This window comes from Rhinolophus sinicus, chromosome 3 (genome assembly GCF_057876585.1).
Source record: "Rhinolophus sinicus isolate RSI-liver-muscle chromosome 3, RSI-T2T, whole genome shotgun sequence".
NCBI classification, from domain to species: domain Eukaryota; kingdom Metazoa; phylum Chordata; class Mammalia; order Chiroptera; family Rhinolophidae; genus Rhinolophus; species Rhinolophus sinicus.
This window is the reverse complement of record NC_142503.1, coordinates 161,229,759-161,253,142: the sequence shown is the minus strand read 5'-3', so window position 1 is coordinate 161,253,142 and position 23,384 is coordinate 161,229,759. Positions and strand designations below refer to the sequence as shown.

The window sequence follows — 23,384 nt, the reverse complement described above, 5'->3', positions numbered from 1 at the left end:
ATACATAACTGCACAACCTGAAAATCTGCCAGCTTTCATTCCAACTTTAAAATGTTTATTTTGACAGCTTTCCATTTATTCATGCCTTTAAGAAAACGCCCTCACCATTTGGTTATGCCATTCCGGGACTCGAGGTGCTGTTATAATCCCTATGGACCTCACACGGATGGCACCCGCTGTCTATACCTGACAGTTCCTGCCCATCCTAGAGGAGAGGCTGGTGGTCTCCTCTGCCCGTGGCCGGGCCTGCGCGCCGCATGCTCCTCCAGGAACCCAAATTCTACAGGCCGCGCCCCCCACTAGCATCCCACGGAGGCCCCCTTCTGGCGCCGCCGAGCCCCAACTCAATTTCCAGCTCTTGGGACTAGGCACTTTCAGGGACGATGGGGCAGATGCTGCGCTCGGGTCCCTTCCCGCAGCCTGGCTGCCCGGCCCCAAGGCGCGCACAACAGGCAGCAGGCACGGCTCCCAGGAATGCAGGGCTCATGGGCTGGCTCCCGCGCCCCGTCACAGCTACGGGGCGCGACGGACAGGCGCCCCCAGAACAGTTCGCTGGGGATCACCGGAGAACCAAGCGTAGCACAGTGAACCCGAAGGGGCAGCCCTCAGCCCCGGCCGGCCTCCCGCCCTCGCTGCACAGGCGCCCCGGAGCTCCGCGCCTCCCCCGCTGCCCCGGAGCTCCGGCCTCCCAGCCCAGCGTGGGCGAACTCTGACTCGCAGAAGGCGACCTACCCGCCCGATGCCCGACGCCCAGAGCGGAGGGAGCGAGGTGAATGCGAAGAAAGACGCGGAGAAGGAGTCACAGATTTCGCTGGAGCTTGCGACTTTCCCGAAACCCTCCCAAAGCCCCGTCCAGCCGCCACCGCCGCCGCCGCCGCCGCCCGGCCGGCAGGGGGCACAGCGGGAGGCCGGGACGCGGTGGCCGGGCTAGGGGGCGGGTTGGGAGGCCCCCAAGCGCCGGGCTCTTGCTCGTACCTCGGAGAAAAGTCTGGAGCACTAGGCGTTGGACTCAAATCAGCGCTCCGTCCCTTCTTGTCGGCGCCGCGCCTGCCCCACTCCACTCAGCCCCTCGCCCTGGGCAGCTAGGGGAGCGCTCCCGTCGGCCCCGCCCCCCGCCCCCGCCTCCCTCCCCGCCCCCCTCCCCGCCCCCTGAGGCTCCGCCCCCCCGCCCGCCCGAGGTAGCGGGGGAGGCATCCGAACCCGGAGAGCAGAGCTCGGAGATCGCAACCGCACGTGGAGTGCTTGCTGGCCCCGCCCCGGACCCAACCAAGCGTCTCGCGGAGGGGTGTCTCGAGTCCGGGTCAGGTGAAAGCGGAGGGAACCACCACTCCCGGGTCCAGGGGAAGGACGTAGAAAGATACTGTGTAGACCCCTGCGATCTAAGCCTTTCCCCGCGCGAAGGAGACGGAGGCTCGAGGCGACACTGTCAGCTCCTCCGCTCTGGCCCAATGGCCATCTTGGACTCTCGGCCCCTGCTCCCCGGGAACGTTCCCTTCCGAGCCTAGTCGGTCAGGCCAGGGGCGGCTGTTTGGCCTTAGCATCGTCTTTACTAATTGGAAACGTCGGAGGGGAGGCCACTTAGATGAGGCGGTCCCAGTGGAGGAGGCTTCGTGACTCCTGGCTGCCCGCCTATCCTGTTCCGCACCCACCTGTCCATTTGCCACTCGGGTCGCGGCGCTCTGGAGGGTTTTATACTGGGTGGAGGGGGCGCCGCCGAGGTCGCCAAGCCTCCCCCGCTAGCTCTGCCTCTCCAGTTCTTCAGGTAGACACAGCTTCTACCTGCGGAGTCACAGACACCTCAGAAATTATACATGCCCCCACCAGATGGTGTCCGGAGAGAGCGGTGGATGATGCCAAGGGCCAGTGGAAGATGTTTTTATGATACTGAGAATCGAGTCAGGAGATGAAGGGTCCTTTGCCACCTTTAGTTGTTGAGTCTGGGGAAGGGGCGCGTTACGCCCCTCCCGCCAGCCTGCGCCCACTGGGAGCTGCTGCTGGGGACTGGAGAGGAAGGGAGAGAAACCCAGCCTCTACCTGGCCCCCAGGCCCGCGATCCACAGAGTTCTCACTTCCTGGGCTTCTGCCCTCCTAGGTCTTGGGCTGGACTGCTGACCCAGTGACTCCTGGCGGGGGGTGGGGGGCAGTAATGCCCCACAGGGCCCCTCAAGGAGTGATGGGATGTATGTTCTGGGTATGACAATTGGGTGAGGAGACAAGGAGGCAGAGAAGGACCTGGGAAATGACACTACCAAAATCAAATTTATGTTGACAGAAGCCAACTTAAAATTGCCCTGCTCCTTTGATCCAAACATAAGTATGTAAAGCTAGCCATTATTGTTTTAAAGTATGCCAGTCTGTGTGCCCTTTGCTGGGTAAAAGAAATTCAGTTTTGTGTTCATTAGAGCTGAAGCTCATTTAGAATAGTTGTCTCATTCACAGCTTTTACATCTGGGAGACATGACATCAGAACTGACTATTATGAACAGTGATTTTTTATCTTTTCACAATTGATAATACATTCAGAGCGTATTTCTGATAAAGTAGAGCAGTTTCTAAGGATACTGCACTTATGATATAGTCATAACTCCATTATGGAAAGAACAAGAACTATGTTTCAATGACTGCCTTTTCAATTAATTGCATTTAATTAATAGACTAAATTAGAAATTGCTTAACAATGTAGGCATTTAAAAGTGGAAGACTGCATTTTTCCACTCATTTTTATCTTTTATATGCATTCAAAATGAGTGCATATTGAACACTAGCTGGTAAGGTCTTAAATTAACTTGATGCCTAATGAGATAATTCAGCATTTCATATGTAAAGATGAATGAGAAAAATTAGTAATATATTGCTACCGTATTTCCCCAAAATAAGACCGGGTCTTATATTAATTTTTGCTCCAAGACACATTAGGGTATTTTCAGGGGATGTCTTGTTTTTTTTTCATGTACAACAATCTACATTTATTCAAATACAGTAATGTCATCTTCTGGAACACTGTCATAACGTACTAAATGCACCTGTCTGGCTGACTATCTTAACAGGCTTATTTTGGGGGTAGGTCTTATTTTTGGGGAAACACGGTATTTGGAAAACAGTTCCTAAATCTGATTTCTTTTTCAGGCTTTGTACATAAAAATCTAGCAGATAAAGAAAAACATATTGTTAGATTATGGAACATTGCTGCAATATAAAATAATTAGGTAACCCAAGGAGCAAAATATTTTAAACAGCTTTTTTTAAACGTATTTAAGATTGGGTTTGTTATTTAAAATTAGACTGCAGCGAAATTTACTACGTGAATTTTTTTTTTTGAATCATAGTGATCACATTGTAGAGATAAGGAAACAGAGGAGGAACTGAGAAAGGACACTACCCAGTTATAATATTTTGTGAATACTACATTAAACATAGATTCTTACATAATGCTTAGTAAACTAAGTACTGTAAAACTCTTAAAATCAGTTATATAAACACCTGAAACATAAAATTCTGAAAGGATTGCTTTGGAAAAGAACACATAATCCACTTAAGATAGAAGTGGAGCTGAGAAAGGATGGATTATTTTAGATATTTATCACAGGAAATGTTTTTCTGTGTTTATTACAGTAAGGAATGTAATTTTGTAGGTAATCAGAGTTACATTTTGTGATTCTTTTTTGATGTTCAGATATAGTTTTATTTTCATTGGTATGAGACATTTTCCTAAATATGAGACAATGCCCATCGGTGAAACATCATCCTAAACACATCTTAAACTATTATTTTTTCCATGGCATATAAATATTATTATAACTACATTTTTGCTTTTGGTTTTCTTAGGAAGAAGTTATTCATTCCATGAATGTGTTGAGCACTCCCATACACCAAGTGCTGGGTTGGACTCTGGGATTCAGAGGTAAAAGTATTCCTGAATCTTACAGTCATTTGAGGGACCAGGAGTAGGAGCAAACAGTTACAATATACTTTAATGCTTTGCATGGTAGAGGTATGCAGGAGGAATAGTGGAAAGGCTTAGGACCTTCAGGGAGGACATCAGATACCCTCTGTCAACTGAGATGAGAAAGATGAACCAAGGTTAGCCTGGGAACAAGTTGGTTGAGCTGGTGGTTCTCAAACATGTCAGTACATTGGAATAACCTGGGGACGTCCAAAAACTTTTGATGGCTGTGTCCCAGGCATGTGGTTTAATTGGTCTGGGATGTGGCCCAGGCTTGGGAATGTTTTCAAGACTTCCAGATTATTCTAAGAGGAGAAACATGTGGGAGGGAACCATGGGTTACAAATATCCCAGGTAACAGGCACCGAATGGGCAAGTGCATGGAGGCTCTTTTAAAGTACAGTGGCCATCGCCTTATTTTGTAATTGAAAAGGCTTATGCTTTGGTGGCTGATATTTACACATTTTAGTGTAAGGAACACAATTATACAGAAAATGAAGAGATGTGAAATGCTGTAATTCACAGTCCTTTACAAGTATTTTCCAAACACTGGAATAGACTGCTAAAAATTAAGATTACTTCAATATGTTAGAAGGAAGGGAAAAAAAAAAGTTTTTTTCATCTTTTTTCTGTAATTCAGGGTTATTTGAGACTCAGACTATGTTTTAATGCTGAAATACAAGTTTTAGTCAGAGAGAAAAGTCAGTAATCTGACATATTGGCTTTTAAAGAATGCTTTCCCAAAATTAAATACTGTTCATTCTGGCTGAAGGTCATAATAAAGAAATTAGGTTCATTTTTCCTTTTGGTAATTACTGAAGTTCATTTAAAAAGCAAAACCAAATGCATTTTAAAGCAATCAAAATAAATAAGTCCTACTTTAAGGTCTTAAATGTACATTTAACTAACATATAGTACTTTGGAAGACAAAATAATTGCATGTAGAAATTTAATAGTGCGGTGATGTAGTCCTGGTTTTCACTGCCTAACACTTAAAACGCACCTGTTATTCTCAGTTGGTATATTACTGTGTTCTGTAAGATAAAAACACCAAAAGAGATTTTAATGCTCAAATAAAATCAAAATTGATTATCAGTCATTTAATCCAGCTGTCTCATTATTGTGCACCCCAAGCCCCTTCCCAGGAATACAAATAATTATTTTGCAGAGGCAACACAGCACAAGGGTTAATAGTATGTATTAGGCTGGTGCAAAAGTAATTGCGGTTTAAAAGGTTAAAAATTGCGAAAAAAACGCAATTACTTTTGCACCAACCTAATATCACTCTAACTCAGGAAGATCTGCCTTTACCCAGATTAGAGACACAAAGTTGAAAAAATTAAACTCATTAAATTCTGCTCTGTTGGCCAACAAATTTTGAGAAAATGTTTAAAAATAGGACAACTTGAGTATCCCAGAACAAAGTTTGGCTTTAAAACAGCATGTAAAAATTCACAGGCGACATATTTGAGGAGATACTTTCTTTCTATTCACCACAAACATCACTTTCTAGTTACTTGAGGGCTTGAATCCTTGACTACTCCAGACAAAAGGTTTGATGAGACTGGGAAGGCCTGGCCAGCCCCTGCATTTAGGGACAATTCTAAATGGTGCGGCTAAGGTGTTAGCTACACCAGGTAGGGTAACCCAACACAGAGAATCACCCTGAGGTCTTGGCATTGAAAGGCAGAGTGTCACAGGCAGTGCTAGGCTGAGGGATACTGCTGCTGACTAAAATATAGTGAGGAATTTAGTGCAAAAAGAGCACAGTGAAGAAGACTGAGAACAGGTAGAAGGGACCTCGTACAGGAAAATGTCTAGTAGAAGGGAAGAGACAAGAGGTAGACCCCCCTACAGTTGAAAACTTCCTGATGTATGCCCTTTATGTGTTTATACAGTGGGCCGCAAAGGTCCCAGAGCAGTTTTCCAGCTCAGATTCCTTGATTACTCTCTGAAAAGCTGAAACAAAACATTCCTACCCTCCAGAGGTGGGAGGCAACTCCCTCCACTCTCCACTGGGGGAGATAGATGAAAAAAAGAAGTAGGAATCTGGTGACAGCCGGGTAGGTCAGAGTTATGGCTCAGGCATGCTCTGATTATCTTTATCTGAGATAATGTTCTAGGAGGAGTCCCTTTCAAACACAAATGATAACATGGATGCCACCGAAATTCTCCTCAGTATTTTATGACATCTTATCAATTGTTACCTGAGACACACTGAACTAGAACAGGGGAAGATGTGAACATCCATCCCCCAGAACACAGGCTTACAGCCTGGCCAACACTGGCTTTCTTGAGAAGACCAACAAAAGTTCCATTTATAAAGCAGGTTTATGAAATCTGCCTATTCTGTTTTAATTTTGTTACCTTGAGAAGCTTGCAACCTAACAAACATGCCCTTAAGCTTGTTTTTAGTTGCTTAAAAAAGAAGGATGAATAAAAGTGCAAATAAGATGTGCTAGTGCTGACATTTCATAGGAAGTTCTTCACTGAAGCTAAAGGACTGTTTTGGTAGGGTCTCCAGGGGACACCTTACCCATCTGTAGTGGTTGGGATTTTGGTTATAACACAAGGGCTTAATGTGCTGGTTATATTAACTGGTTGGATAAAACGGAAAAAATATTTAGGAACAGCCCCATTAGATTCCTGTTTTCCTCTCATCTGATCCTAGATTAGAAACAAAATCTCCATTTCACTCTTGTTTGGCTTGGCTGTAGAACCAAATGCCAGAAAATCTTAAGAAATTCTTCCACAGGCAAGGCAGTTGTTACATTTTTCTTTTTCAAGGGTAGCCTAATATATCTTTCTATTAGCCTAAACAGAATTCGTGTGCCCTAGTTCTCTGAAAAAAGAACACTGGCAATTAGACCATGGAGTTTGAATTAAAAATCAAGGATTGTGAGATTGTACTCAAAGGACCTCAGCCCCAGATGTTTAGTTTTGACAGGCCTGGAGAAAAAAGGGCTGGGTGAGCATTCTCTTAAGTAGATCTAGCTTTGAAGGTTAAGACCTTTTACTGGGGGGGTGTGGGGGGGTGGCGGGTTTAGGCCTCCTGAAATATTCTTTCTTTTAAAAACTTCATTACGTACTTGTGATTCATGTGTGTGGTTAATCCAGATATTCTATGTGATTTCTTGGGCAGAAACACCAAATCAGCAAATCAGTGATTTTTCTGTTCTTCCCATAGTTCTATATTGAATAATAATTTGTCAATTACAGCCAAATTTCTTAAAGGATAATGGAGATATATACCTACGTAATATATGATAATTTGATATATATATATATATATATATATATATATATATATATATATATATGAATTTAACATAATCTACAAATCAATGTAAAATATTTTATCACATAAGTTATTTTTATAGCACTTTTCATTGTGTGAAATGAGTTATGAGTATGTTCACTTATTTGTCAACTGTGTCTCTAGAATTTAAGCTTCATGCAAACAGAGACTTAATCTCCCTAACGGCTGTGTTCCCCAGCATCTACGATAATGGTACATATTTGTTGAATGAATTGGTCCCATAAATAATGTGTAGGGAAGGGGGTTAGTGCTCATGTTGAGGGTGGGGTGGAGAAAAGTTAGAGAAGGTACTAAGGTGACGGTGGCAAAGGATTAATGTTTTTTTGAGGTGCTTCTTGGACAGATATCCCTGGGATATCTTTTTCATGAAAAAGGATCTATCCCTTAAGAAGACATTTGCTTAATTTGAATGAGACACCGTGTGTCATCCAGTTCACATGTTTCTATTGAAAATATTTTATATCTACTGATATTCCTTAATGTATATTTTATTTCTATTTGAAGGCTTCCCCCTATTTCTAAGTACCTTTTGAAATACTAAGAATGTTAGAGGGATTTTACTAGAACAGTTAATCAATGATTGAATTCCTTGCCAACAAAACATTTTGATGAGATGCCCTTGGGAACAGAGTGGTTTGAGATAAGCAAGAGGAAAATAAGTGGCCTTGCTTCCATTTGCTCAGGCCCCCATCTCCATGGGGAATTTAATTGGACCTTGTGTCCTCGAGCTGCTCCACCTCTGAACACTTTGACTGGAAACAGCTCTGTCCACCATGTCCTGTCTTTCTACCTCTCCCACCAGAGCTGTTGTTTGACCTTGAGACTTTCAGTCACCAAACCCCTCCCACTTCTTTCAGTTTATTAGCTGTTTTTGGCTTCACTTCTTTCTTTTTGAGTTTAATTCCTAGGCTTACCATTTTGAATATATTCTCCCTCCGTAGTCTCATGTCCCATATCTCCTTGACCTTCTTGCACAGCTTTCTTAACAATCCCAAAATTCGGGTCAATTCAATATCTATTTTCTTGCATTTTGCTTTAAAGTCACTGAGGAAGACTAAAGAAAATCAAATAAACGAGTTGATTAGTCACATCCCCAAGACAATAGTTGTGTCCGTGGAGTACTCACGGATGCTCTGTCAACTTTTTATTCATTCCTGGTTGGCTCCCTTTTCCATTCCCCACAATGACTGTTCAGATTTTCATGGCTCTCTTCAAGTCTCTCATCCCACTCTGAAACCCTGCCACTCTCAAGGGTCCACCTAGCCTGACTCTTTGCTGGTCACTGGACTAAAAGGTTTATAAGTCTTACCTCTTTGAATCCTCACAACAGCCCTTTGAGGGAAGTACTGTCATTATCCCTGGTTTACAGATGCCCGCAAATCTTCAAGAACATGAGTGGTGGTTTCTGGATCTGAACTGAGGAAATCTGACTCTAAGCTTCTGCTCTTTCTCCCTAAACTGTCTTGCTTTTGGTGGGAGTTGAACAGGCATATTCTCACGAGGGCTTTAGTCCTCTCCACCTCCAAACTTCTCTCTCCGGCCATTCTCTTCCTCTCAGGCCATTCTCTCTCTCCTGTGTCTTCTCAGTCAATCTCATCCTATTAAAGCTCTGTATCCCAAGCCCCACTAGCTGTCCAACGGCCTTCCCATCATTCATTTATTCCTTTAGCAAATACGTAAGTACTTATCACATCCCAGGTATTAGGGAGCCAGAGATAAGCGAGACCTAATTTCCCATCCTGGAACTTAAATTCTAATGATCCACTCTCCCTCTTAAATATATAATATCTGGCCATCTCCTAGACCCTTCTTTCCATCTACAGCATGTTGCAGTCACCATACCTTTCACACGTACCTCTAGCACTGACCCTGACAAGGTACCGGCTACGTGTTTGACAGATAAGATAAATGATTTCAGGTAAAGTAATCAAGGTTTGGAAGTTTGACCTTAGCCCTCTTTCTGAAAAGTGGTCACTTGAGGTGGGCTTTAACTCTTATACCTTTTTGTCGGAGAAGACCTGCAGAGGCTTTGAAAACAGCCCTTTGCCATTGCTGACTAGTTGCAGTTTATCTGAGGCGTATTCCCACCAAAGTTACCTCAAACTGGAACTTACAGTTTAAGCCTTGTAATCTACAACTGCAGAAATAAAGCCTTATTAAAGGAATTTCAGCATTTTTAAGATATTTGTCAGACAATTTGAGAAGACAAGGTACTACTCAAGGTACTTGTCATATTTTGCCACTTCTAATCTAGAGGTTTTCAAACGGAGGGTGATTTTGTTTCCAGAGGAACATCTGGCCCTGTCTAGAGACACATTTGGTTGTGACAACTGGCTAAGTATGGGGCGGGCACAGTTCTACTGCTGTCTAGCGGATCGAGGCTAGGGATGCTGCTAAAACATCCTACAACGCGGTATTTCGTAACAGAATTACTGCCACTAGTTGAGAGCCACTGATCTAGAGGGTGAACTTGACACGGAAGCTTTAGGTGCCCTGTGAGTTGGGTTGAGGGGAGGACCTCATCTGGGGATGCTGGCCGAGCCTCCTGAAAGTCTGTTGAAAAAAGTTGCTGGAGGTAAGGAATCATTTGGGAACTACGGAGTGAGGTCTCTGGGCTCAGTTTCTCCATCGACTCTTCTCCTAACTTAACCTGGATTTTTTCCTGCCCCCAAGATACCCAGTGCACATTTATGTCTTCCTGTATTATAGAAAAGTAAACAGGATAATCCCTTTATATGACAAAAGCATTTTTTGCATTAGTATAATTCCTACCTCTGGCTACAAAATTTCTAATGTGATAGAACACATCCTCTCTGTCAACAAAGGTATGGCAACATTTTTCTCAATCCAAAGTAAATGACAGTGAAGTCAAAGAAGAAAAAAGTTGGAAACACTAAAGCTTTTCACTTAAGTTAGTAAAGAATCAACTAAGATCATTCTTAAAAATAGTTATATTAATAAAGTATCAACTTTATAATTTAACCAGTTATTAGCTCTCACGATAAATAAGAATTATAATTACTTAAATAATTTGCTAAATTTTATTTTAAAGTAGTATAGTAGAATTGTATTTACTAGATTGAACAATGAGTATTTTTTAAAAAAATAGCTACTGCCAAATATATAGAAATGAACTTTGAAAGGATTGTTAGGGCTATCAAAAATTATTTGCATAAATTACATTGATTACATTCATATTAACTAAAGGCATTTTCTTATCTCTGTACTTTCATTATTCTTCATATCACTAGCATTTATAATAAAAAATATGTCTGTATTCAAATATATTCAAATTCTCATGAAAGCAAAACCCAAGAAGAATAGCTATAAAAAGCGTATCATTAAGCTCCTTTTTCAAATATTGTCTGATTTCCACTTAGACTTATTAGCTGATTTCTTTTAGATAGTAGTTTCCAAACATGTAACTATATCAGAAACATTTAAGAACTAGTGACAAGGCTGGGAATCTCAAATTAAAATAACAGAAACAAACTCTCCAAATGGTTCTGACACCCACTTGTGACCATATAAGTAGTTGCTTTGTTAACGCATATGCTAACGTAGGATATAAATGAAGAGGCCAGATTAAAGATACTTTTGAAATGTTTAATTTGAGGTTCAGAAATGCTTCCAGTACTGTAATTCTACCATTCCCTTCCAATGAATAAAAATGGAGGTGGGGGAGGACGTGGGAGGTGAGGAGGGAAATGCGTTAAGATGTGATTAGTAATCTTTTTATCACAATAAGTACATTGATGTCAGTGCATCCAATTCCAATTTACACAGGGCTGCTTATTTTTAATTTTCTGTGATATAAATGGAGTAACTAAAACTGTGATTATTAATTTGGTCAATAAGAAGCCATTCAACTGAAGATAATGCAATGGTGCCTACCAGTCTTAGTGAACAACATAATTGCATCTAGCCCTCAGACACTTCCACATCAATCTAATAGTGTATAAATGAATCACAGTTTTAATTAACATTTCTATAAATATGCTGAAGGGTGGCTCTGAGAACATGGAATATAGACTGAACAGGATATGTAAGCATCCCAATTTTACTTCTTCTCATTTCATAGCTTTGCTCTTCTGATGCTGCCCAATAAACAGCTATATATTCCATCCCCACTGCAGACCCACTCAGGGTTTTGGAAGGTGACACCTCATTGATAAATGCAAGGTTGCATGGACAGGTACTATTTTGTTCTGTGAATGACAAGTGGCATCAAAAGAGTGGTTTCGAAGAATGCAGTGCACTTAAAATAATAATGACAGCTGATTGTTGATCATTTAGTTTTAGGTACTGTACCATGTGATTTAAGTTTATTATCTTTTTTTATGCTTATATCAAATGTTTTTTTTTTTTAAATTAGTTTCAGGTCTACAAAGCAATGTAATAGACATTTACACCCCTCACAAAGTGATAACCTCACTCCCCCAATCTACTACCCATCTGACATCGTATATAGCTGTTACAATTCCACTGACTCTACTCCCTATGCTGTACTCTACATCCTGTGATTATATATATATATATATATATATATATATATATATATATATATAAAAAATTATAGCTGATATTCAATATTATTCAGCCTCAGCTTCAGGTGTACAGTGCAGTGGTCAGGCATCTACACCATCCATGAAGTGGTCTCCCTAATCAGACAAGTGCCCATCTGACACCCTATAAAATCTTTACAACATTATTGATTATATTGCCCAAACTATATTTCATATCCCCGTGACAAAATTGTGCCTACTAATATGTACTTTCTAATCCCTTTACCTTCTCCCCCACTCCCACCCCCCAATCTAGTAACCATCAGTTTTTTCTCTATATCTCTGAGACTATTTCTGTTTAGTTTGCTCATTTATTCTGTTCTTTAGATTCCACATATAAGTGAGAGCATATGGTATTTGTCTTTCACCATCTGACTTATTTCACTTAGCATAATATTCTCTGGCTTATTATCTTATTTAATCATAATAGCCACCCTATGAGATAGGTACCATCATAATTCCTATTTTACAAATAAAGAAACCAGGGCACAGATAACTTAGCCAAATTTAAATAGCCCACTAATACTGGAGTTTCTAAATAGTACCCCTTTTTCACCTCAGATCATTCCTCTCCTGGTGCAGAATCAGGACATAGAAACAACTACGGTGACCCTTACACAACATGGGTGTTGGCAGCCAACACTCTGGCAGTTGAAAATCCAAGCATAACTTTAGACTCCCCAGCAACTTTACTACCTTAACAGACTTGAGCATCCATGGTGTTTGGTATCTGCGGGGTTACCTGGAACCAACCCCCTGTGGATAATGAGGGAAGACTGTATATGAAATGGTGTAGAACAATGCATACTGTACTCCACGACCCATGGGAAATGTGCGCTGTACCTTGTAACAGTGAGAGAACTTCCAGGGTCACATCCCACATTCTGGCATTTCCCCTCTAGATTTTATCTTTAAATTGGACCTTACAGATACTAAAAGGTAGTTGAACAGCACTTTCGCAGTTTTGAAACCACAGGCATTATCTCTTTTGCCTCAAAAACAGTACAGGGACTTCCTGAACCGTCTTCGACATAAGGCAGCATTTCACATGGCTCCTTCTTTATAGTTGCCCTGAAAGGTCCGACAGTACACAGCCGGACGGAAACACAGTCAACATTGGGAAAATGTGATGATTTAACCAAAGCAACTTAGCTAATGGCAGAGTGAAACAGAACGCTAGAGAAGAAGTGGTCGGGAACAGTCAGGCAAAGCCTTCCTCACTTCCTCTGCAAATGTGAACATTAAGTGGGTCAGAATAAAGAGCTAGGTACACACCAAATGAGTACTTTCATTGTGTTCTTTAGCAGGGAAAAAATGTTTTTCTAGAAAACAGATATTTGGGAAAGATCAGTGGTTAGCTGCTTTACGGATTCGTTAGTATGTGCCAGGCTCTCTTTTAAGTGCCTGGCAAGTATTTTTTTCGTTTAATTCTTGTGCTTCCCACAAATGTATGAAGTAGGTACCAGTAGCATTCTTTCTTTCTTTCTTTTTGTAATCAATTAAAAAAGATAAGGTAGCTAAGTCATAGAGAAGTCCCTTGACCTAAGATGCCTTCCCCCCCCAACTTTGTAATGAGATATAATTGATATATAACATTGTGTACATTTAAGGTATACAGTGTGACGCTTTGAGACATGTATATATTATGAAATGATTACAATAAGATTAGTTAACACATCTATCCCCATGTAAATTCTAAAGCCAGGATTCAAACCCAAACAATGTGACTAGAGAATATGTTCTCAACAGCTAAATGCAATGCCTTGTGATAAAATTTACTTGAAATACTGAAATCAGAGCATTTAAAAATTTTTTCTAAATAAACTTGTTTAAAAGTTGAACAACCGAGAGCTTTGAATTGTATGCCAAAGATTCTGCTTGCCAGTATGCGAGTCCACACAGAGGGCCATACCAGACGGCCTGCTGAATCCTGGGAAAGACCTGCAGCTTCACACCAAACACTGGTCAGAAGCCTCCAGGAGAAGAAGAATCGGAAACTTGACTCAGAATTTTAGTGCTGGGAGAAGACTTATAATTTAATCTCATCTTTTCGTTTTCTAAATGAGAAAACTGAATTGAAATTCAGAGACATTGACTTTACCAGGTTATACAAAGCTAATTATTACTGCCCAGGCTTTCTGTCCTCATTCTTCCAGTTACACAAAGCTGCCTCCAAATTTGTGAGAATTTCCATTTCCTTTTCCAGTGTTTTAAGAAATGTCAACAGCTAATATCCATGTATTTAAGTAAATTTATCTAAATTTATTTTGCCTCTATTATAGACATTGGTAAATGAAAATGTGTTTAGATTTTCTAAGAGTATTTGAATTTCATGAGTTTCACATTTCCTACAAAAGGAACAGACTCCACAACTTAATTTTCATGGGCTAAGAGCTCTGACTGAAGCCTTTACCTTGATGAATAATTGGTTTTGAGACTAGAGAATAGAGATAATTCAGAGATATGCTAAGCATTCACTCATTTACTTAAATGGATAGATATAGATATAGATATAGATATAGATATAGATATAGATATAGATATATGTATATTGCATGCCTGTTGTGTTTTAGGCACCATACTAGGTATAGGTCATCCCTATAATTACAGCATACTTCTTTTCCATTAGGAATAATTTCCCTCTTTTCTCCTAGCAAAGGACCTGATATATTCTTAAATTCAGTTGATGTCTCCCAAGGTATATTAGGAGTACTTACTACTTATGGTATGCCACATGATTTTAGATGGTATCAGACCAGAATTTTTTCAAAATGTTATATGTTTATTTCAATGTATTTTAGAAAGAAAAAAAACACAGCTCACAAACCCGTATGTAACAGGTATTATGGCTTACAACATGGCTAATCATGCTGGTGATCCACTTTACGTATGTAGACCAAGTGAGCTACAGGCATGATGCTCGGGCATGTTCTGTGAACTTCATTTCGTTATTATACAAGTTGATGTTGTTCTATTAATGAAGAATGCCCCTTTCACATGAAACTACCATTAACCAGTGAATGCCTCAGTCAGGCTGGATTTTAGAAGACAATTCAGAATTGGAATGGGTCATAGATATTCCTTTTTCAATATATTTCTATCTTCTATGTGTTTACTTGTCTGGGTCCTTATTGGAGGTATCAGAAAGGCAGAATATAGGTGAGATGGAAAGAGCTACCCGGGTATGTGAACTTTCGATAGGCAAGAAACTATACTCCTACAGCAACTGCAAATGTTCTGTGCCATCTTTCCCCATAATGTTTTACAAAATATTCCTGTTACTAAATGTTTTTCTTTTCAAGCAGCTTGGGAAATACCCCATACAGCATCCCCACTCTTAGAGGCTCATAATGCACATTTAATACATTACATGCTCTTTGGTGTTGCACATATTTCACTCAGTGTTTCCCGAACTTATGGAGTTGGGTTTTTCCCCCACCACAAATCACCTATTAACATCTCTTAGAACAGAATTTCGGAAGTTCATTGATTTATGCTACTATTATTACTGATGTTAGTTGGTATACCAATAAGAAAATACCTTGTAAATCCGGCAAATACCTTATAATCACTTTCGCTGTTTTTTTTCTCACTCTTAGATCCTGTGGTATAAAACTGGTATTTTTATTCCCAAAGACAAATGCTATTAAGTACATGATATGAGCTGAGTACCAAGCTACTGCCAGAGTCAGGATTTAATTTAAAGCCCTAAAATTTGAAGATTTAATTGGTGAGAATCCAAATAATCCCCAATTACCAAAATTTGTGTTGGCTGTTGTTAGAGAAAAAAATAATTTCACAGTATATTATTCAGTTTTCATCATCTATCCCTCGTCCCTCTTACCATGTTCCCAACCTCATCATAAACAACCCCTAACTCGATGCCCTAAGGAATAGAAGAACTAGAGGGAAACTAGACATCCTAAACATGAGCTACCACTTTTTCTTTCATGATGACCATATAAACATTTATGGAAAAAATGAGGTAAGAGACACATAAATCAAATATTCTTTAAGGCAGAGATTAAGGAGGCCTCCATTGTGGAATCTAAAGGTGTTTCTTTGAGACACTTCCTCCAAATGCCCTGTAACTCCTTCTAAATGTCCTACTCCATCTACGCATATGTTCTGCTGTGACCGCCACCACACAGGGATGCCAGGTGGTGGTGGGTGAATGACATTAGTAAAGGTTCCGCTTACCCAAGGGAAGCAGAATGATTACTCTAAAAATGTACCAGTTTAATTCTGGAAGTTCTGTTTCTCACCCTTGGTGGTAAAAATGTCTCTGGATTTTTGCTGCACTCTCTGGGTGAGTGCTCAGAATGAACAATCTTTCCTCAGCTGGGAGAAAACCAAAATGCTTTTTCAATTAAGAAGGAATAAAACTCCCCATTCCTCCTAATTTTGCCAGTTTGACTGTTAGTCCCCAGGGTTCGAATTTTGTATATGCACATGGCACCAAAGTGTGGAAATAATAGAAGTCGTGTACCACAAGATAGCTGTTGGCAGTATAATTTAGGTATAATAATTGGCCATTATAAAAATCTCATTGTTATATTTTCTCATTAGTGAACATTTACATTAACTTTTATCCCCTTGTTCATTAGAATTGTCCTCCTTTGTTTATTTCTTCTCAGTTGGCGTAGTGAAATAAAATTGGCTTGGAACTAGATGAGCTGGGCTTGAATCCCAGCTTCACTTACTGTGTGGCCTTATGCAACTTCCCTAACCTGTCTGAGCCTTCACATCTTCACCTGTGATATGGCGATTGTAAAATTATCTCAAGGATTATGAGAATTTCATATGAAAATGCTTATCTCATCCCCAGCATGAGGGCAGTTGACAAATGGTGGGTTCATTGCAGTCCTCTCCTCTGCCTGTATCACTTATCACTCAATCCCATCATTTTGGGGAAGAAGATCAAGAATAAATGACCTCCCTGAATTTATTTGTTTGCTTTTTTTTTTTTTTTTTTTTTTTTTTAAAAATAACACCTGAGCCATGATAGGCGTATCATTAAAGGGATCTGCTTCAGTTTGCTGGAGCAGAGGAAGGAGCTGGCCAGTTGGCTGGAGGGAAAAGACTACTAGTTAGTACCAAGCCTCTACCCCTGCCCACATCAAGTGCTAGTTTTTTTGTTTGGTTTGGTTTACTTATTCTAATTGGCCAAACAAGTAACAACAGCTAAGCATTCCTTTTCTATGTATACAGATATCAAAGGGCCAGTTTCAAGTTGATAAGTGGATCCTTCTGAATAGATATAATTAAAAAGACAGACAATAGTAAGTGTTGGGGAAAATGTGGAGACACTCTAACCATCTTACATTGCTGGTGGGAATGTAAGATATTTTTCACTTTGAAAAATAATTTGGTAGTTTCTTAAGAAGTTAAACCTACCATCCCAACCAGCAATTTTGTTCTTAGGAATCTACCCAAGAGAAAGGAAAAAATATACCCACACAAAGACATATGTGAATATTCATAGCAGCATTATTTATAATAGCCAAAAGATTAGAAATAATTCAGACATCTATCAGTTGGTGCATGGACAATGAAATACTACTCAGCAATAAAAAGGAACAAATTACTGATACAAACTTCATAGATGAAATTCAGACACATTATGCTAAGTGAAAGTAGCCAGATGCAAAAGGCATATTCTATGATTCCATTCAAAGGTATAGAAAAGGCAAATCTATAAGAGCTAGAAAGCATATTGGTGAGTACTTGGGACTGTGGGTAGGATTGGGGATTCACTAAAAACAAGCATAAGAGATCTTCGTGGTGTGTTGGAAATGTTCTGAAACTGGACTGTGGTAATGATTACACAACTCTATACATTTATTTAAAAGTCATTAAACTGTACATTCCAATGGATAGATTTTATGGTATGTCAATTATGCCTCAACAAAGTTCTTTAAAAAGCATGCTTATTGTTATATAATTCATAAGATGACTTCCACATCAAAAGCAGTATTCAGAGGTTGTGGAGGATATCACAATGAGACTGTATTCCTGGGACTATCTGGCTTTCAGCTCAAATATTCATTCTTCTGTGGCTCTGACAATCAACAACCCCTGTGCTCCACGTTTTCAGTTGCGTAAGTCATGGAATAGTGAGCGAAGGGGAGAAGCTGGATTGGATGATGGCAGCCACGGAGGGCGCAGAAAGAAGATGAGCAGCCAGAAACTACTTCTGTTCATCACTGTCAGAAATGGAGATATCAAGGACACTTGTATGACCTGACCTTTTGAGAACGAGGACCCAATATGTCTTTGCTGCCATTTCCTGTCTTGGTCCAGTCTCCCTTTGCCCCACCCTTTCCCACTCCTGCTTTTTCTTGATTTCCAAGCTCCTCTGGGCTGTGCTTAGTCCCTCAGTATCTGTGCATGAGGGTGTTTGATCTGACTAGATCTTCTTCTGAAGTATCTTCACCCCTGTATGCAACAGTTCAAACTAAGAAAACCCTATCTTTCAATCATTATTTTTCAGTTACTTATAAAGCTTCCTTCTAAGTCTCATTCACAAATATATACCTAAGAAGTTAAGATTATTAATGTGCAATTTACATTACTGAAGAAAATGAATGTGGGTGAAAATCTCAAAGAACAGGAAAAGTTGACTACTTCGCGACTTGATCATTTAATAATTCTCCCTTTCACTGCATCCAGTCCCAGTATTTCAGAGTAAAATTATCAAAAGGGAGGGAGCACTGTTATGTGGCACATAAATGTGATACACTCCTAATACTGGTGGTTGCAATTCTACAAGCAGATAAAAGTAATCAGAAATTCTGTGAATCAACTAAATATCAGATAATTTGGCAGGCAGTGCTTATTTAAAATGAAAGCCTATTTAAAATCTTCTTAAAACTGAAAATGCTTTCCCAAACCTATCTGCCAGTTAAATAATTTGGAGTTTGAATTATATGGATTTTTTTCCTGTAAGAAGCTTATGGTACTTTACTATAGCTTATAGTAAATGGCTAATAATTGTTGCATTCTTGTGATATTCCAGGTACTTTATTTAATCTTCACAATGACCCTATGAGATAGGAACACTACCCCCATTTTACAAATGAGAAAAGTAAGACATAATGAAGTTCTCCGCTCAGTGTGACAGTTGATAAGTCGCACAGCCAGGATTTAAGCCCAAGTCCTTCTGACTCCAAAGCCAGTATCTTCAATCACTATACTATACATCTATTTAGACCTCAATGATAATACCATTTAAAAACTGTCACTTTCATTTTTACAAATGGGGAAACCACAAGAGGACAAGGGCATATCACTCATTCAAGAATAGGTAACCAGTTGGTCCTTTGTAGACATCTGTCCTTGGCCACATGGACCTTCTCTTCAGTGCTTTATAAAATAAGTTGCTCACCAGGTTATTATTATAAGACTCTTGAAGAGAACTCTCTTCTTTTATAGGGTATTTACTTGGATTCTAGTTATAGGTTTTCCCAACAGCCAGAACATTTCAGACTCTTCATTTGCTGGAAATATGCTCTAAAACCTTTCATTATGAAGATGTGGCTGATGCTATATTCACTGTGCAGAAAATCTCAGGCCTCCCCCTGATGACGATAAGTAAAGAAAATGTCACGCAGACAAGCCTGTGACATACTGTAACCTTTCCCATTTTCCATCTAGATTCCTCTGATCACAAGTTCTAATAATGTTACTCAACAATTTTATTTTACTTCAATAAGAGAAATCTCAAAACCCTTTAATCTGTTGGACAATCTAATACAAAATAACCATTTTCCAGGTCTTGGTACATAACCAATAACAACTTCCATTTATTGAGAACCCACTGTAGAGAAAGCACTGTACTTGGTGTTTCACATTTATTATTTCTAGTTCTGATAACTTGGCAAGTGAGGGCTCTTTATTTCTATTTACCAAAAACCAAAAACCAAAAATGGAGCCAAGGGAGATTAGAAAATTCTGTCTGACTCAAAATGCATGTGCTTTCCCTCCTGCTATCTTGCTCTTCATCAAACCTTGGAGTACCACCAAGAATTAGATGATTTTTTTGGCCGCTTGAGCAAACATTCATCAGTTGCCTCTTCAGTGCCTAATATGAACCTGGGATATCACAACTCTCCAGAATAAGACACAGACCTTGTTCTGTGGTTTACAGGAGCTCAAAATTCAGGAAAGAGAAAAAGAGAATAGAATTAAGTTCTAAGAACAACTCAGACAGTGCTGGGGGAATGCAGAGAAGGACACACTTATGAGCTGACAAGAACCGGGGAAGCCTCCTCAAATGAAGTGAGGCCTGGGTGGATCTGATTGGTAAGCAGAGAAGAGAGGGAGAGCATTCTACAAAGACCTGAAACTAAGAATGAGCATGTTACATCGAAAACCAGTGGGACACCCACCTAATGAGTGTGGTGGGGTCTGTTCTAGGAAGCAAAAAATTTTTAATGTTATAGTGATTTATCCTATGGTAGCTCACCGTGACACTAAAGAAATTACATTCTAGTCAGGGTCCAGGGAATAGCTATCCAGGTACTGCTTCTAGTCATGGGTACAAATATGTCTATTTTTTGCTATCATTAAGCAACAAAAAGGGCGGGGGAGGGATCCCCCAAAGGCAATGGGACAAATGTAGGATTAGAAGTCAGAATTTCTGGGTCCTCTTTTCAGTTTCAGTCATTTATTCTCTGAAATGGCGACAGTAGAAATTATCGAAGCTCTTCTGAATTCGTTTCCGTTAAACGGGAAAAATGTATCACCATACCCACACTAAACACACACACACATCCATCCCATTCCAAATATGCAAATTGTTGGATGTATGATACCAAGTGTTCACAATACTGACTAGGGTGATGACAGTGCCCCCAAAGCGCCATTTCACTCCCTTCCAGCTCATACTATGCTGGAGACAGGGTGGGCAGTAAATGTCATTGTTTTAAAGTTAGGACAATATTGGCGTCTTTTAATATAACAGGAGAGAGAGTGTTAGAGAGAGGCAACTGTCTTTATAGTTTTCAAGCATAGTTTCAGTATAATTTTTAAATTATCATTTCAATTTTCCTGCAACCTGGACAACTTGAAATTTTTCCAATGTGTTTAATTACTCAGTTTTTAATTTGTGCAAGATGGGGTGAAAGAAAAGAGGCAACAGTAGTCCTGACTCCTAGTCCTAGCAATTATTTCAGTGAGTTTTAAGAAGGCAAGTTAGCCTTCCAAATTTTCCCATGCTCCCTTAGCTCTAATTTGGACTTAAAAAATTAATTTTCCTAACTTACTAAGCATAAAAGATTTAGCTATCTTCGTGCTACAGTTTACAAGGGCAAATGAAAAACACTGCTCTGGGCTTCCAGGGCTGGACTGAAGCAGCAACGGCCATGCTTGCAGAGGTCCCCAGAGCAAGGGGACCTATAGTCCACATGGCATAACACACCCACATGCCCTAGCCCTACAAATTTCATCTTGCTTTCAGGAAGGCAGCAATATTAAAAGCCAGGAATGAAAGAAGCTGAGGGGGAAGGATCAGAAATTGGAGAGTCCAATTTACCCTTCTGTATATCACTCAAGCTCTCCCAGACCCTGAAATTTTTCTTATCTGAATCTGACTAGTATTACCCATATGGTGCTCCCACTGAGGGATATGGTTTCTAAGTTGGCTAACACCAGAATAAGGTTCACAGGAAATTATTTGAATCTATTTCCAGGACCACTAAGTTCTTTCCTTATAAGTACTCTACTCTGCCTTTTTGCTTTCATTCATTTGTTCACTTATTCAGCATTTATTGAAAGTCTACACAACCATAGTAAATATAGTTCTTATGCTCAGATTGCTCACAGTGGGGGAGAAGGATAGTGGATCAAACTGAATAGCAAGAGTAGAGCACGGGGATGTGAGGAACTAAGTGCTAACAGTGACGGACGGAGGGCAGCAACGGTCAGGAGGTCTTCTGGGAAACGGGTAGCTGGGAAACCTTTGAAGGGTGACAAGGAGCAATCAGGGTGGGGAAGATATAAAGAGGCATTCTCATCAGAGAAGCAGCATGTCCAGAAGCATGAGGAAACGTGTTACCTATACAGAAATATGAAAGGTGAAGAGCTGAAAGAGCGTAGAGTGGTTTGCAGATTACAACCAGGGCTCTAGTTTTCACAATCTAAAGAATTCGAGTTTTTGGAAATCAGGAGCCCATTTAAAAGGACATTCCCTTGATTGGCAGTCATGAAACATGATGGCAGACTGGCAAAAAATGTGTAACTCCTTGAGGCAGAGATTCTGCAATGTGTGGAGCTGGTGATAAAACAAAAGCATCTCATTTCATTTCCTTCTTTCTTTTTTTTGAAAGTTTTTATGTGAAATGGATTTTTTTAAACTTATTTAAGGAGGGAGCAGCTCACAGTGGCCATGTAGGGATTGAACCGCCAACCCTGGTGTTATCAGTCCCACAGCTCTAACCAACTGAGCTAACCAGCCATGCCCCTCATTTCATTACTTGAAATATGATCAGTAATTCTACCAAGACTATTTTCATGTTGTTTTGTTTTAACAATCACCTATTCTTTCCTCACATTCCATGCACCTAAGGTGTTGCTTTCACATGTGTGTAGAGAGAGGTCAGCTGATTTTAAAATTTTGAGGAGCAGGTATTATTTCTTTACATTGTACAGCCAAGAAAACCGAAGTTCAAATGGCAAAGCCACAAAATGAGTCAGTGCAGAGAAAAGATTAGGTTGAAGGACTCCTGAAGCTCGCTTTGGATGAATGTTCAGGGCACCGTAATTAGGAGCGGATACCCTGGAAGCTGAGCAGAGTGTGTGTGAGCTGGGGGGGGGGGGGGGGGGGTAGCAGCAGAAGCTGGCTCAGGAATTGGCTCAGAGTGAAGCTCTAGGGCAGGAAATACCTCTGCCACTAGAAACTAGAAAAGGACCTGAAGCTCACTCACACACACTAAATCCTTTTCTCCTATTTTTCTTCCTAAAACCAAGGACTAGGAGTCAGGATTACTGCTGCCGCTTTTCTTTCACCTGTCACCCCCCAGGTCCAGCCCAGAGATGGATTTTCTTCTCTAGCGCTGCCCTTAGAGATCATTTTATCTAATTTCATTTGTATAAGTGTGGTGGGGGTAAAAAATAACCTGATTTGCACCCCATTAGGAGGTTGATCCCTCGTTCTCTCCCCAGACTGCCCACCTAAGCAGGTGGCTTTAGTACAAGGTGTGGAATCTGAGGATTACACAATTTGGGTGGGGGTTAGAGGGTGAGGAGAGGGATGCTCTTTAAAAAAATTATGTATGCAAAATTAAGTCCAAAAAACTGCTATCACGAACAGAAAAAAAAATTAAGTACAAAAGGGAATAATTATTTAGGAAAGAAATCACAACGGGTAACCTAAGACTTGGAGATCTGGGACTTTTCCTATAATATTTTCAGGGGAGTTACCAGTGATCCTCACATAGAAATGCTTTGTGGCTTTCGCTTCATATCTGCAACATCCCTTCCCCTGAGTCCCGGCCACTCCCAGCGCCACAGGGACCCGGGCAGGGAGGGGTGTGAAGCGTACGCTTCACTGGCTTCA

The 23,384-nt window shown here is 40.5% G+C and overlaps 1 protein-coding gene across 4 annotated transcripts in view; it reads right to left on the bottom strand.

Annotated features, from left to right (window-relative positions):
• The window catches only part of FRMD6 (FERM domain containing 6), a 213,087-nt gene that overhangs the window by 70,772 nt on the left and 118,931 nt on the right, over positions 1–23,384 (bottom strand). For 2 of the 4 annotated variants that reach the window (XM_019725687.3, XM_019725689.3), the window contains exon 1: positions 976–1,112. The exons of 1 other annotated variant lie outside the window; for it this stretch is intronic. The gene's annotated coding sequence lies outside the window, so the exon portion shown is untranslated. Of the gene's footprint in view, positions 1–732; positions 1,113–23,384 lie in introns of those variants that run through there. One more of the 4 variants, XM_074327479.2, reaches the window with a different exon arrangement.